A 12,957-nucleotide genomic window follows, 5' to 3' on the forward strand; every position below is an offset into this window, starting at 1 on the left:
AAACTGCAATAGGTGAAATGTTGTGAAAGCACACAAAACGGCATGAACAAGCCAGATACTGCGTGTTGTACCGTTACAAGTGCGAAACTGCTTTATTGTGATATTCTCGTTAAAGCGCATGCAAGTATCGTGAAACCTTAAAGAACGATGTCATTTAGCGAGATACAGCGTTCTGTACTGTAATAAGTTGGTGAGAAACTGTAAGGTCAAGCAAATATCGTAATTGTGAACGAAACAGTGTAATTGAGCGTATTTAGTTACAAATGCGAATGTTAGGTTAGGTTGAGATATCAACCGTCGTAAAACCGCATTAAACAATGTCACTTAGTGAGATGTAGTGTTTTTCAACATTACAAGTCGGGAACTACGATATCTAATGTGAAAGCGCATGAAACCGTCGTAATCTTGTAGAAAACATTGTAAAGTTGCGAGTAAAACGTTTTCTAACGATAGAAGTGCGAAGGTTACGTTATGTTAGGTTACTTTAAGCTAGGTAGCGTCGTGAAACTACCAAAAAGGACGTCATCTAACGAGATAGTGTTGTTTTATTGCATGTACGAAACTGCAATAGGTGAAATGTTGTGAAAGCACACAAAACGGCATGAACAAGCCAGATACTGCGTGTTGTACCGTTACAAGTGCGAAACTGCTTTATTGTGATATTCTCGTTAAAGCGCATGCAAGTATCGCGAAACCTTAAAGAATGATGTCATTTAGCGATATACAGCGTTCTGTACTGTAATAAGTTGGAGAAAAACTGTGAGGTCATGCAGATATCTTCAATGTGAACGAAACAGTGTAATAGAGCGTTTTTAGATACAAGTGCGAACGTTAGGTTAGGTTAAGATATGAACCGTCGTAAAACCGCATTAAACAATGTCACTTAGTGAGATGCTGTGTTTTTCACCATTACAAGTCGGGAACTGCGATATCTAATGTGAAAGCGCATGAAACCGTCGTAATCTTGTAGAAAACATTGTAAAGTAGCGAATAAAACGTTTTCTAACGATAGAAGTGCGAAGGTTAGGTTAGTTTGAGCTAGGTAGCGTCATGAAACCACCAAAAACGATGTCATCTAACGAGATAGTGTTGTTTTATTGCGAGTACGAAACTGCGATAGGTGAATTATTGTGAAAGCACACAAAACGGCATGAACTAGCCAGATACTGCGTCTTGTGCCGTTACAAGTGCGAAACTGCTTTATTGTGATATTCTCGTTAAAGCGCATGCAAGTATCGTGAAACCTTAAAGAATGATGTCATCTAGCGAGAGACAGCGTTCTGTACTGTAATAAGTTGGTGAAAAACTGTGAGGTCATGCAAATATCATAATTGTGAACGAAACAGTGTAATAGAGCGTTTTGAGATACAAGTGCGAATGTTAGGTGAGGTTAAGATATGAACCGTCGTAAAACCGCATTAAACAATGTCACTTAGTGTTTTTCACCATTACAAGTCGAGAACTGCGATATCTGATGTGAAAGCGCTTGCAACCGTCGTTAGGTTAGGTTAGGTTAGGTTAGGTTTGGTTAGGATAGGTTAGGTTAGGTTAGATTAGGTTAGGTTGGGTTGAGTTGGGTTAGGTTAGGTTAGGTTGGGTTAGGTTAGGTTTGGTTAGGTTAGGTTAGGTTAGGTTAGGTTAGGTTGGGTTAGGTAAGGTTAGGTAAGGTTAAATTAGGTTATGTTTGGTTAGGTTAGGTTAAGATATTAACCGCGCTAAAACCGCAATAAACAATGTCACTTAGTGAGATGCTGTGTTTTTCCCCATTACAAGTCAGGAACTGCGATATCTAATGTGAAAGCGCATGAAACTGTCGTAATCTTGTAGAAAACATTGTAAAGTAGCGAATAAAACGTTTTCTAACGATAGAAGTGCGAAGGTTAGGTTAGTTTGAGCTAGGTAGCGTCGTGAAACCACCAAAAACGATGTCATCTAACGAGATAGTGTTGTTTTATTGCGAGTACGAAACTGCGATAGGTGAAATATTGTGAAAGAACACAAAATGGCATGAAATAGCCAGATACTGCGTCTTGTGCCGTTACAAGTGCGAAACTGCTTTATTGTGATATTCTCGTTAAAGCGCATGCAATTATCGTGAAACCTTAAAGAATGATGTCATCTAGCGAGAGACAGCGTTCTGTATTGTAATAAGTTGGTGAAAAACTGTGAGGTCATGCAAATATCATAATTGTGAACGAAACAGTGTAATAGAGCGTTTTGAGATACAAGTGCGAATGTTAGGTTAGGTTAAGATATGAACTGTCGTAAAACGGCAATAAACAATCTCACTTAGTGAGATGCAGTGTTTTTCACCATTACAAGTCAGAAACTGCGATATCTAATGTGAAAGCGCTTGCAACCGTCGTTAGGTTAGGTTAGGTTAGGTTAGGTTAGGTTAAGTTTGGTTAGGTTAGGTTAGGTTAGGTTAGATTAGGTTAGGTTGGGTTGGGTTGAGTTGGGTTAGGTTACGTTAGATTAGGTTAGGTTAGGTTACGTTAGGTTAGGCTAGGTTAGGTAAGGATAATCTGGTTAGGTTAGGTAAGGTTAGGTTAAGTTAGGTTAGGTTGGGTTGGGTGTTGTTGGGTTGGGTTGGGTTGGGTTAGGTTAGGTTTGGTTACGTTAGGGTAGGTTAGGTTAGGTTAGGTTAGGTTACGTTAGGTTAGGTTAGGTCAGGTAAGGTTAGGTTACGTTAGAATAGGTTACGTTAGGTTAGGTTACGTTAGGTTAGGTTAGGTTAGGTTAGGTTTGGTTAGGTTAGGTTAGGTTTGCTTAGGTTAGGTTACGTTGGGTTGGGTTGGGTTAGGTTGGGTTAGGTTAGGTTAGGTTAGGTTACGTTAGGTTGGGTTAGGTTAGTTTAGGTTAGGTTAGGTTAGGTTAGGTTGGGTTGGGTTGGGTTAGGTTAGGTTAGGTTAGGTAAGGTTAGGTTAGGTCAGGTTATGTTAGGTTACGTTAGGTTAAGGTATGAACCGTCGTAAAACCAAATTAAACAATGTCACTTAGTGAGATGCAGTGTTTTTCACCTTTACAAGTTGGGAACTGCGATATCTAATGTGAAATGCTTGAAACCGTCGTAATGTTGTAGAAAGCAATGTAAAGTAGCGAGTAAAACATTTTCTAACGATAGAAGTGCGAAGGTTATGTTAGGTTGAGTTATGTTAGTTTAAGCTAGGTAGCGTAATGAAACCACCAAAAACGACGTCATCTAACGAGATAGTGTTGTTTTATTGCGAGTACGAAACTGCGATAGGTGAAATGTTGTGAAAGCACACAAAACGGCATGAACAAGCCAAATTCTGCGTGTTGTACCGTTACAAGTGCAAAACTGCTATGTTATGATATTCTCGGTAAAGCGCATGCAAGCATCGTGAAACCTTAAAGAATGATGTCATTTAGCGAGAGACAGCGTTCTGTACTGTAATAAGTTGGTGAAAAACTGTGAGGTCATGCAAATATCTTAAATGTGAACGAAACAGTGTAATAGAGCGTTTTTAGATACAAGTGCGAACGTTAGGTTAGGTTAAGATATGAACCGTCGTAAAACCGCATGAAACAATGTCACTAAGTGAGATGCAGTGTTTTTCACTATTACAAGTCGGGAACTGCGATATCCATTGTCAAAGCGCATGAAACTGTCGTAATGTTGTAGAGAGCATTGTAAAGTAGCGAGTAAAACGTTTTCTAACGATAGAAGTGCGAAGGTTATATTTATTTGAGTTATGTTAGTTTAAGCTAGGTAGCGTTGTGAGACCACAAAAAGGACGTCATCTAACGAGATAGTGTTGTTTTATTGCATGAACGAAACTGCAATAGGTGAAATGTTGTGAAAGCACACAAAACGGCATGAACAAGCCAGATATTGCGTGTTGTACCGTTACAAGTGCGAAACTGCTTTATTGTGATATTTTCGTTAAAGCGCATGCAAGTATCGTGAAACCTTAAAGAACGATGTCATTTAGCGAGATAAAGCGTTCTGTACAGTAATAAGTTGGTGAGAAACTGTGAGGTCAAGCAAATATCGTAATTGTGAACGAAACAGTGTAATTGAGCGTATTTAGATACAAATGCGAATGTTAGGTTAGGTTGAGATATCAACCGTCGTAAAACCGCATTAAAGAATGTCACTTAGTGAGATGTAGTGTTTTTCAACATTACAAGTCGGGAACTACGATATCTAATGTGAAAGCGCATGAAACCGTCGTAATCTTGTAGAAAATATTGTAAAGTTGCGAGTAAAACGTTTTCTAACGATAGAAGTGCGAAGGTTAGGTTAGGTTAGGTTAGTTTATGCTAGGTAGCGTCGTGAAACTACCAAAAACGACGTCATCTAACGAGAGAGTGTTGTTTTATTGCGATTATGAAACTGCGATAGGTGAAATGTTGTGAAAGCACAAAAAACAGCATGAACAAGCCAAATACTGCGTGTTCTACCGCTGCAAGTGCGGAACTGCTATATTGTGATATTCTCGTTAAAGCGCATTGAAGCATCGTGAAACCTTAAAGAATGATGTCATCTAGCGAGAGACAGCGTTCTGTACTGTAATAAGTTGGTGAAAAACTGTGAGGTCATGCAAATATCATAATTGTGAACGAAACAGTGTAATAGAGCGTTTTGAGATACAAGTGCGAATGTTAGGTTAGGTTAAGATATGAACCGTCGTAAAACCGCAATAAACAATCTCACTTTGTGAGATGCAGTGTTTTTCACCATTACAAGTCAGAAACTGCGATATCTAATGTGAAAGCGCATGAAACCGTCGTAGTGTGGTAGAGAGCATTGTAAAGTAGCGAGTAAAACGTTTTCTAACGATGAAAGTGCGAAGGTTGTGTTAGGTTGAGTTTAAGCTAGGTAGCGTCGTGAAACCACCAAAAACGACGTCATCTAACGAGATAGTGTTGTTTTATTGCGACTACGAAACTGCAATAGGTGAAATGTTGTGAAAGCACACAAAACGGCATGAACAAGCCAGATATTTCGTGTTGTACCGTTACAAGTGCGAAACTGCTATGTTGTGATATTCTCGTTAAAGCGCATGCAAGCATCGTGAAACCTTAAAGAATGATGTCATTTAGCGATATACAGCGTTCTGTACTGTAATAAGTTGGAGAAAAACTGTGAGGTCATGCAAATATCGTAATTGTGAACGAACCAGTGTAATAGAGCGTTTTGAGAAACAAGTGCGAATGTTAGGTTAGGTTAAGATATGAACCATCGTAAAACCGCATTAAACAATGTCACTTGATGAGATGCAGTGTTTTTCACCATTACAAGTCGGGAACTGCGATATCTAGTGTGAAAGCGCTTGCAACCGTCGTTAGCTTAGGTTAGGTTAGGTTAGGTTAGGTTAGGTTAGGTTACGTTAGGTTAGGTAAGGTTAGGTTTGGTTAGGTTAGGTTAGGTTAGGTTAGGTTAGGTTAGGTTAGGTTAGGGTATGTTAGGTAAGGTTTGGTTAGGTTAGGTTAGGTTAGGTTGGGTTGGGTTAGGTAAGGTTAGGTTAGGTTAAATTAGGTTATGTTAGCATAGGTTAGGTTAAGATATGAACCGCGCTAAAACCGCATTAAACAATGTCACTTAGTGAGATGCTGTGTTTTTCACCATTACAAGTCGGTAACTGCGATATCTAATGTGAAAGCGCATGAAACTGTCGTAATCTTGTAGAAAACATTGTAAAGTAGCGAATAAAACGTTTTCTAACGATAGAAGTGCGAAGGTTAGGTTAGTTTGAGCTAGGTAGCGTCGTGAAACCACCAAAAACGATGTCATCTAACGAGATAGTGTTGTTTTATTGCGAGTACGAAACTGCGATAGGTGAAATATTGTGAAAGAACACAAAATGGCATGAAATAGCCAGATACTGCGTCTTGTGCCGTTACAAGTGCGAAACTGCTTTATTGTGATATTCTCGTTAAAGCGCATGCAAGTATCGTGAAACCTTAAAGAATGATGTCATCTAGCGAGAGACAGCGTTCTGTACTGTTATAAGTTGGTGAAAAACTGTGAGGTCATGCAAATATCATAATTGTGAACGAAACAGTGTAATAGAGCGTTTTGAGATACAAGTGCGAATGTTAGGTTAGGTTAAGATATGAACCGTCGTAAAACCGCAATAAACAATCTCACTTAGTGAGATGCAGCGTTTTTCACCATTACAAGTCAGAAACTGCGATATCTAATGTGAAAGCGCTTGCAACCGTCGTTAGGTTAGGTTAGGTTAGGTTAGGTTTGGTTAGGTTAGGTTAGGTTAGATTAGGTTAGGTTGGGTTGGGTTGAGTTGGGTTAGGTTACGTTAGGTTAGGTTAGGTTACGTTAGGTTAGGTTAGGTTATGTTAGGTTAGGTTAGGTTAGGTAAGGATAATTTGGGTAGGTTAGGTAAGGTTAGGTTAAGTTAGGTTAGGTTGGGTTGGGTGTTGTTGGGTTGGGTTGGGTTGGGTTGGGTTAGGTTAGGTTAGGTTACGTTAGGTTAGGTTAGGTTAGGTTACGTTAGGTTATGTTAGGTTAGGTTAGGTTACGTTAGGTAAGGTTAGGTCAGATAAGGTTAGGTTAGGTTATGTTAGGTTACGTTAGGTTAAGGTATGAACCGTCGTAAAACCGCATTAAACAATGTCACTTAGTGAGATGCAGTGTTTTTCACCTTTACAGGTTGGGAACTGCGATATCTAATGTGAAATGCTTGAAACCGTCGTAATGTTGTAGAAAGCAATGTAAAGTAGCGAGTAAAACGTTTTCTAACGATAGAAGTACGAAGATTATGTTAAGTTGTGTTATGTTAGTTTAAGCTAGGAAGCGTCGTGAAACCACCAAAAACGACGTCATCTAACGAGATAGTGTTGTTTTATTGCGAGTACGAAACTGCGATAGGTGAAATGTGAAAATACACAAAACGGCATGCACAAGCCAAATACTGCGTGTAGTACCGTTACAAGTGCGAAACTGCTATGTTGTGATATTCTCGTTAAAGCGCATGCAAGCATCGTGAAACTTTAAAGAATGATGTCATTTAGCGAGAGACAGCGTTCTGTACTGTAATAGGTTGGTGAAAAAGTGTGAGGTCATGCCAATATCGTAATTGTGTACGAAACAGTGTAATAGAGCGTTTTGAGATACAAGCGCGAATGTTAGGTTAGGTTAAGTTATGAACCGTCGTAAAACCGCATTAAACAATGTCACTTTGTGAGATGCAGTGTTTTTCACCATTACAAGTCGGGAACTGCGATATCTATTGTGAAAGCGCATGAAACCGTCGTAATGTTGTAGAGAGCATTGTAAAGTAGCGAGTAAAACGTTTTCTAACGATAGAAGTGCGAAGGTTATGTTAGGTTGAGTTTAAGCTAGGTAGCGTCGTGAAACCACCAAAAATGACGTCATCTAACGAGATAGTGTTGTTTTATTGCGACTACGAAACTGCGATAGGTGAAATATTGTGAAAGCACACAAAACGGCATGAACAAGCCAGATACTGCGTGTTGTACCGTTACAAGTGCGAAACTGCTATAATGTGATATTCTCGTTAAAGCGCATGCAAGCATCCTGAAACCTTAAAGAACAATGTCATTTAGCGAGATACAGCGTTCTGTACTGCAATAAGTTGGTGAAAAACTGTGAGGTTATGCAAATATCGTAATTGTGAACGAAACAGTGTAATAGAGCGTTTTTAGATACAAGTGCGAATGTTAGGTTAGGTTAAGATATGAACCGTCGTAAAACCGCATTAAACAATGTCACTTAGTGTTTTTCACTATTACAAGTCGGGAACTGCGATATCTAATGTGAAAGCGCTTGCAACCGTCGTTAGGTTAGGTTCGGTTAGGTTAGGTTAGGTTACGTTTGGTTAGGTTAGGTTAAGTTAGGTTAGATTAGGTTAGGTTAGGTTGAGTTGGGTTAGGTTAGGTTGGGTTAGGTTAGGTTAGGTTAGGTTACGTTAGGTTAGGTTAGGTTACGTTAGGTTAGGTTAATTTAGGTTACGTTAGGTTAGGTTAGGTTAGGTAAGGATAATTTGGTTAGGTTAGGTAAGGTTAGGTTAGGTTAGGTTAGGTTGGGTTGGGTGTTGTTGGGTTGGGTTGGGTTAGGTTGGGTTAGGTTAGGTTAGGTTACGTTAGGTTAGGTTACGTTAGGTTAGGTTACGTTAGGTTATGTTAGGTTAGGTTAGGTTACGTTAGGTAATATAGGTCAGGTAAGGTTAGGTTACGTTAGAATAGGTTAGGTTAGGTTACGTTAGGTTAGGTTAGGTTAGGTTAGGTTTGGTTAGGTTAGGTTAGGTTAGCTTAGGTTAGGTTAGGTTGGGTTGGGTTGGGTTAGGTTTGGTTAGGTTAGGTTAGGTTAGGTTACGTTAGGTTGGGTTAGGTTAGTTTAGGTTAGGTTAGGTTAGGTTGGGTTGGGTTGGGTTAGGTTAGGTTAGGTTACGTTAGGTTAAGGTATGAACCGTCGTAAAACCGCATTAAACAATGTCACTTAGTGAGATGCAGTGTTTTTCACCCTTACAAGTTGGGAACTGCGATATCTAATGTGAAAGCGCTTGAAACCGTCGTAATGTTGTAGAAAGCAATGTAAAGAAGCGAGTAAAACGTTTTCTAACGATAGAAGTGCGATGATTATGTTAGGTTGAGTTATGTCAGTTTAAGCTAGGTAGCGTCGTGAAACCACCAAAAACGACGTCATCTAACGAGATAGTGTTGTTTTATTGCGAGTACGAAACTGCAATAGGTGAAATGTTGTGAAAGCACACAAAACGGCATGCACAAGCCAAATACTGCGTGTTGTACCGTTACAAGTGCGAAACTGCTATGTTGTGATATTCTCGTTAAAGCGCATGCAAGCATCGTGAAACTTTAAAGAATGATGTCATTTAGCGAGAGACAGCGTTCTGTACTGTAATAAGTTGGTGAAAAACTGTGAGGTCATGCAAATATCGTAATTGTGAACGAAACAGTGTAATAGAGCGTTTTGAGATACAAGCGCAAATGTTAGGTTAGGTTAAGTTATGAACCGTCGTAAAACCGCATTAAACAATGTCACTTTGTGAGATGCAGTGTTTTTCACCATTACAAGTCGGGATTTGCGATATCTAATGTGAAAGCGCATGAAACCGTCGTAATGTTGTAGAGAGCATTGTAAAGTAGCGAGTAAAACGTTTTCTAACGATAGAAGTGCGAAGGTTATGTTAGGTTGAGTTTAAGCTAGGTAGCGTCGTGAAACCACCAAAAACGACGTCATCTAACGAGATAGTGTTGTTTTATTGCGACTACGAAACTGCGATAGGTGAATTATTGTGAAAGCACACAAAACGGCATGAACAACCCAGATACTGCGTGTTGTACCTTTACAAGTGCGAAACTGCTATAATGTGATATTCTCGTTAAAGCGCATGCAAGCATCGTGAAACCTTAAAGAACAATTTTATTTAGCGAGATACAGCGTTCTGTACTGCAATAAGTTGGTGAAAAACTGTGAGGTTATGCAAATATCGTAATTGTGAACGAAACAGTGTAATAGAGCGGTTTTAGATACAAGTGCGAATGTTAGGTTAGGTTAAGATATGAACCGTCGTAAAACCGCAATAAACAATGTCACTTAGTGTTTTTCACCATTACAAGTCGGGAACTGCAATATCTAATGTAAAAGCGCTTGCAACCGTCGTTAGGTTAGGTTAGGTTAGGTTAGGTTAGGTTAGGTTAGGTTAGATTAGGTTAGGTAGGGTTGAGTTGGGTTAGGTTAGGTTAGGTTAGGTTAGGTTGGGTTAGGTTAGATTAGGTTAGGTTAGGTTAGCTTAGGTTAGGTTAGGTTACCTTAGGTTAGGTTAGGTTAGGTAAGGATAATTTGGTTAGGTTAGGTAAGGTTAGGTTAGGTTAGGTTAGGTTGGGTTGGGTGTTGTTGGGTTGGGTTGGGTTGGGTTGGGTTAGGTTGGGTTAGGTTAGGTTAGGTTACGTTAGGTTAGGTTAGGTTACGTTAGGTTATGTTAGATTAGGTTAGGTTACGTTAGGTTAGGTTAGGTCAGGTAAGGTTAGGTTACGTTAGAATAGGTTAGGTTAGGTTAGGTTACGTTACGTTAGGTTAGGTTAGGTTAGGTTAGGTTTGGTTAGGTTAGGTTAGGTTAGGTTAGCTTAGGTTAGGTTAGGTTGGGTTGGGTTGGGTTAGGTTGGGTTAGGTTAGGTCAGGTTAGGTTGGGTTAGGTTAGTTTAGGTTAGGTTAGGTTAGGTTAGCTTGGGTTGGGTTGGGTTAGGTTAGGTTAGGTTAGGTAAGGTTAGGTTAGGTTAGGTTAGGTTAGGTTAGGTTACGTTAGGTTAAGGTATGAACCGTCGTAAAACCGCATTAAACAATGTCACTTAGTGAGATGCAGTGTTTTTCACCTTTACAAGTTGGGAACTGCGATATCTAATCTGAAAGCGCTTGAAACCGTCGTAATATTGTAGAAAGCAATGTAAAGTAGCAAGTAAAACGTTTTCTGACGATAGAAGTGCGAAGGTTATGTTAGGTTGAGTTATGTTAGTTTAAGCTAGGTAGCGTCGTGAAACCACCAAAAACGACATCATCTAACGAGATAGTGTTGTTTTATTGCGAGTACGAAACTGCGATAGGTGAAATGTTGTGAAAGCACACAAAACGGCATTAACAAGCCAAATACTGCGTGTTGTACCGTTAGAAGTGCGAAACTGCTATGTTGTGATATTCTCGTTAAAGCGCATGCAATTATTGTGAAACCTTAAAGAATGATGTCATTTAGCGAAAGACAGCGTTCTGTACTGTAATAATTTGGTGAAAAACTGTGAGGTCATGCAAATATCGTAATTGTGAACGAAACAGTGTAATAGAGCGATTTGAGATACAAGCGCGAATGTTAGGTTAGGTTAAGATATGAACCGTCGTAAAACCGCATTAAACAATGTCACTTAGTGAGATGCAGTGTTTTTCACCTTTACAAGTTGGGAACTGCGATATCTAATGTGAAAGCGCTTGAAACCGTCATAATGTTGTAGAAAGCAATGTAAAGTAGCGAGTAAAACGTTTTCTAACGATAGAAGTGCGAAGATTATGTTAGGTTGAGTTATGTCAGTTTAAGCAAGGTAGCGTCGTGAAACCACCAAAAACGACGTCATCTAACGAGATAGTGTTGTTTTATTGCAAGTACGAAACTGCGATAGGTGAAATGTTGTGAAAGCACACAAAACGACATGCACAAGCCAAATACTGCGTGTTGTACCGTTACAAGTGCGAAACTGCTATGTTGTGATATTCTCGTTAAAGCGCATGCAAGCATCGTGAAACTTTAAAGAATGATGTCATTTAGCGAGAGACAGCGTTCTGTACTGTAATAAGTTGGTGAAAAACTGTGAGGTCATGCAAATATCGTAATTGTGAACGAAACAGTGTAATAGAGCGTTTTGAGATAAAAGCGCAAATGTTAGGTTAGGTTAAGCTATGAACCGTCGTAAAACCGCATTGAACAATGTCACTTTGTGAGATGCAGTGTTTTTCACCATTACAAGTCGGGAACTGCGATATCTAATGTGAAAGCGCATGAAACCGTCGTAATGTTGTAGAGAGCATTGTAAAGTAGCGAGTAAAACGTTTTCTAACGATAGAAGTGCGAAGGTTATGTTATGTTAGTTTAAGCTAGGTAGCGTCATGAAACCACCAAAAACGACGTCATCTAACGAGATAGTGTTGTTTTATTGCGAGTACGAAACTGCGATAGGTGAAATGTTGTGAAAGCACACAAAACGGCATGCACAAGCCAAATACTGCGTGTAGTACCGTTACAAGTGCGAAACTGCTATGTTGTGATATTCTCGTTAAAGCGCATGCAAGCATCGTGAAACCTTAAAAAACAATGTCATTTAGCGAGATACAGCGTTCTGTACTGCAATAAGTTGGTGAAAAACTGTGAGGTTATGCAAATATCGTAATTGTGAACGAAACAGTGTAATAGAGCGTTCTTAGATACAAGTGCGAATGTTAGGTTAGGTTAAGATATGAACCGTCGTAAAACCGCATTAAAGAATGTCACTTAGTGTTTTTCACTATTACAAGTCGGGAACTGCGATATCTAATGTGAAAGCGCTTGCAACCGTCGTTAGGTTAGGTTAGGTTAGGTTAGGTTAGGTTTGATTAGGTTAGGTTAGGTTTTGGTTAGATTAGGTTAGGTTGGGTTGAGTTGGGTCAGGTTAGGTTAGGTTGGGTTAGGTTAGGTTAGGTTAGGTTACGTTAGGTTAGGTTACGTTAGGTTAGGTTAGGTTAGGTAAGGATAATTTGGTTAGGTTAGGTAAGGTTAGGTTAGGTTAGGTTAGGTTGGGTTGGGTGTTGTTGGGTTGGGTTGGGTTGGGTTAGGTTGGGTTAGGTTAGGTTAGGTTACGTTAGGTTAGGTTAGGTTACGTTAGGTTATGTTAGATTAGGTTAGGTTACGTTAGGTTAGGTTAGGTCAGGTAAGGTTAAGTTACGTTAGAATAGGTTAGGTTAGGTTAGGTTACGTTAGGTTAGGTTAGGTTAGGTTAGGTTAGGTTGGGTTGGGTTGGGTTAGGTTAGGTTAGGTTAGGTTAGGTTGGGTTAGGTTAGTTTAGGTTAGGTTAGGTTAGGTTGGGTTGGGTTGGGTTAGGTTAGGTTAGGTTAGGTAAGGTAAGGTTAGGTAAGGTTAGGTTAAGGTATGAACCGTCGTAAAACCGCATTAAACAATGTCACTTAGTGAGATGCAGTGTTTTTCACCTTTACAAGTTGGGAACTGCGATATCTAATGTGAAAGCGCTTGAAACCGTCATAATGTTGTAGAAAGCAATGTAAAGTAGCGAGTAAAACGTTTTCTAACGATAGAAGTGCGAAGATTATGTTAGGTTGAGTTATGTCAGTTTAAGCAAGGTAGCGTCGTGAAACCACCAAAAACGACGTCATCTAACGAGATAGTGTTGTTTTATTGCAAGTACGAAACTGCGATAGGTGAAATGTTGTGAAAGCACACAAAACGGCATGCACAA

The sequence above is a fragment of the Rhipicephalus microplus genome, chromosome 1 (genome assembly GCF_043290135.1).
Source record: "Rhipicephalus microplus isolate Deutch F79 chromosome 1, USDA_Rmic, whole genome shotgun sequence".
In the NCBI taxonomy this organism is placed as follows: Eukaryota; Metazoa; Arthropoda; class Arachnida; order Ixodida; family Ixodidae; genus Rhipicephalus; species Rhipicephalus microplus.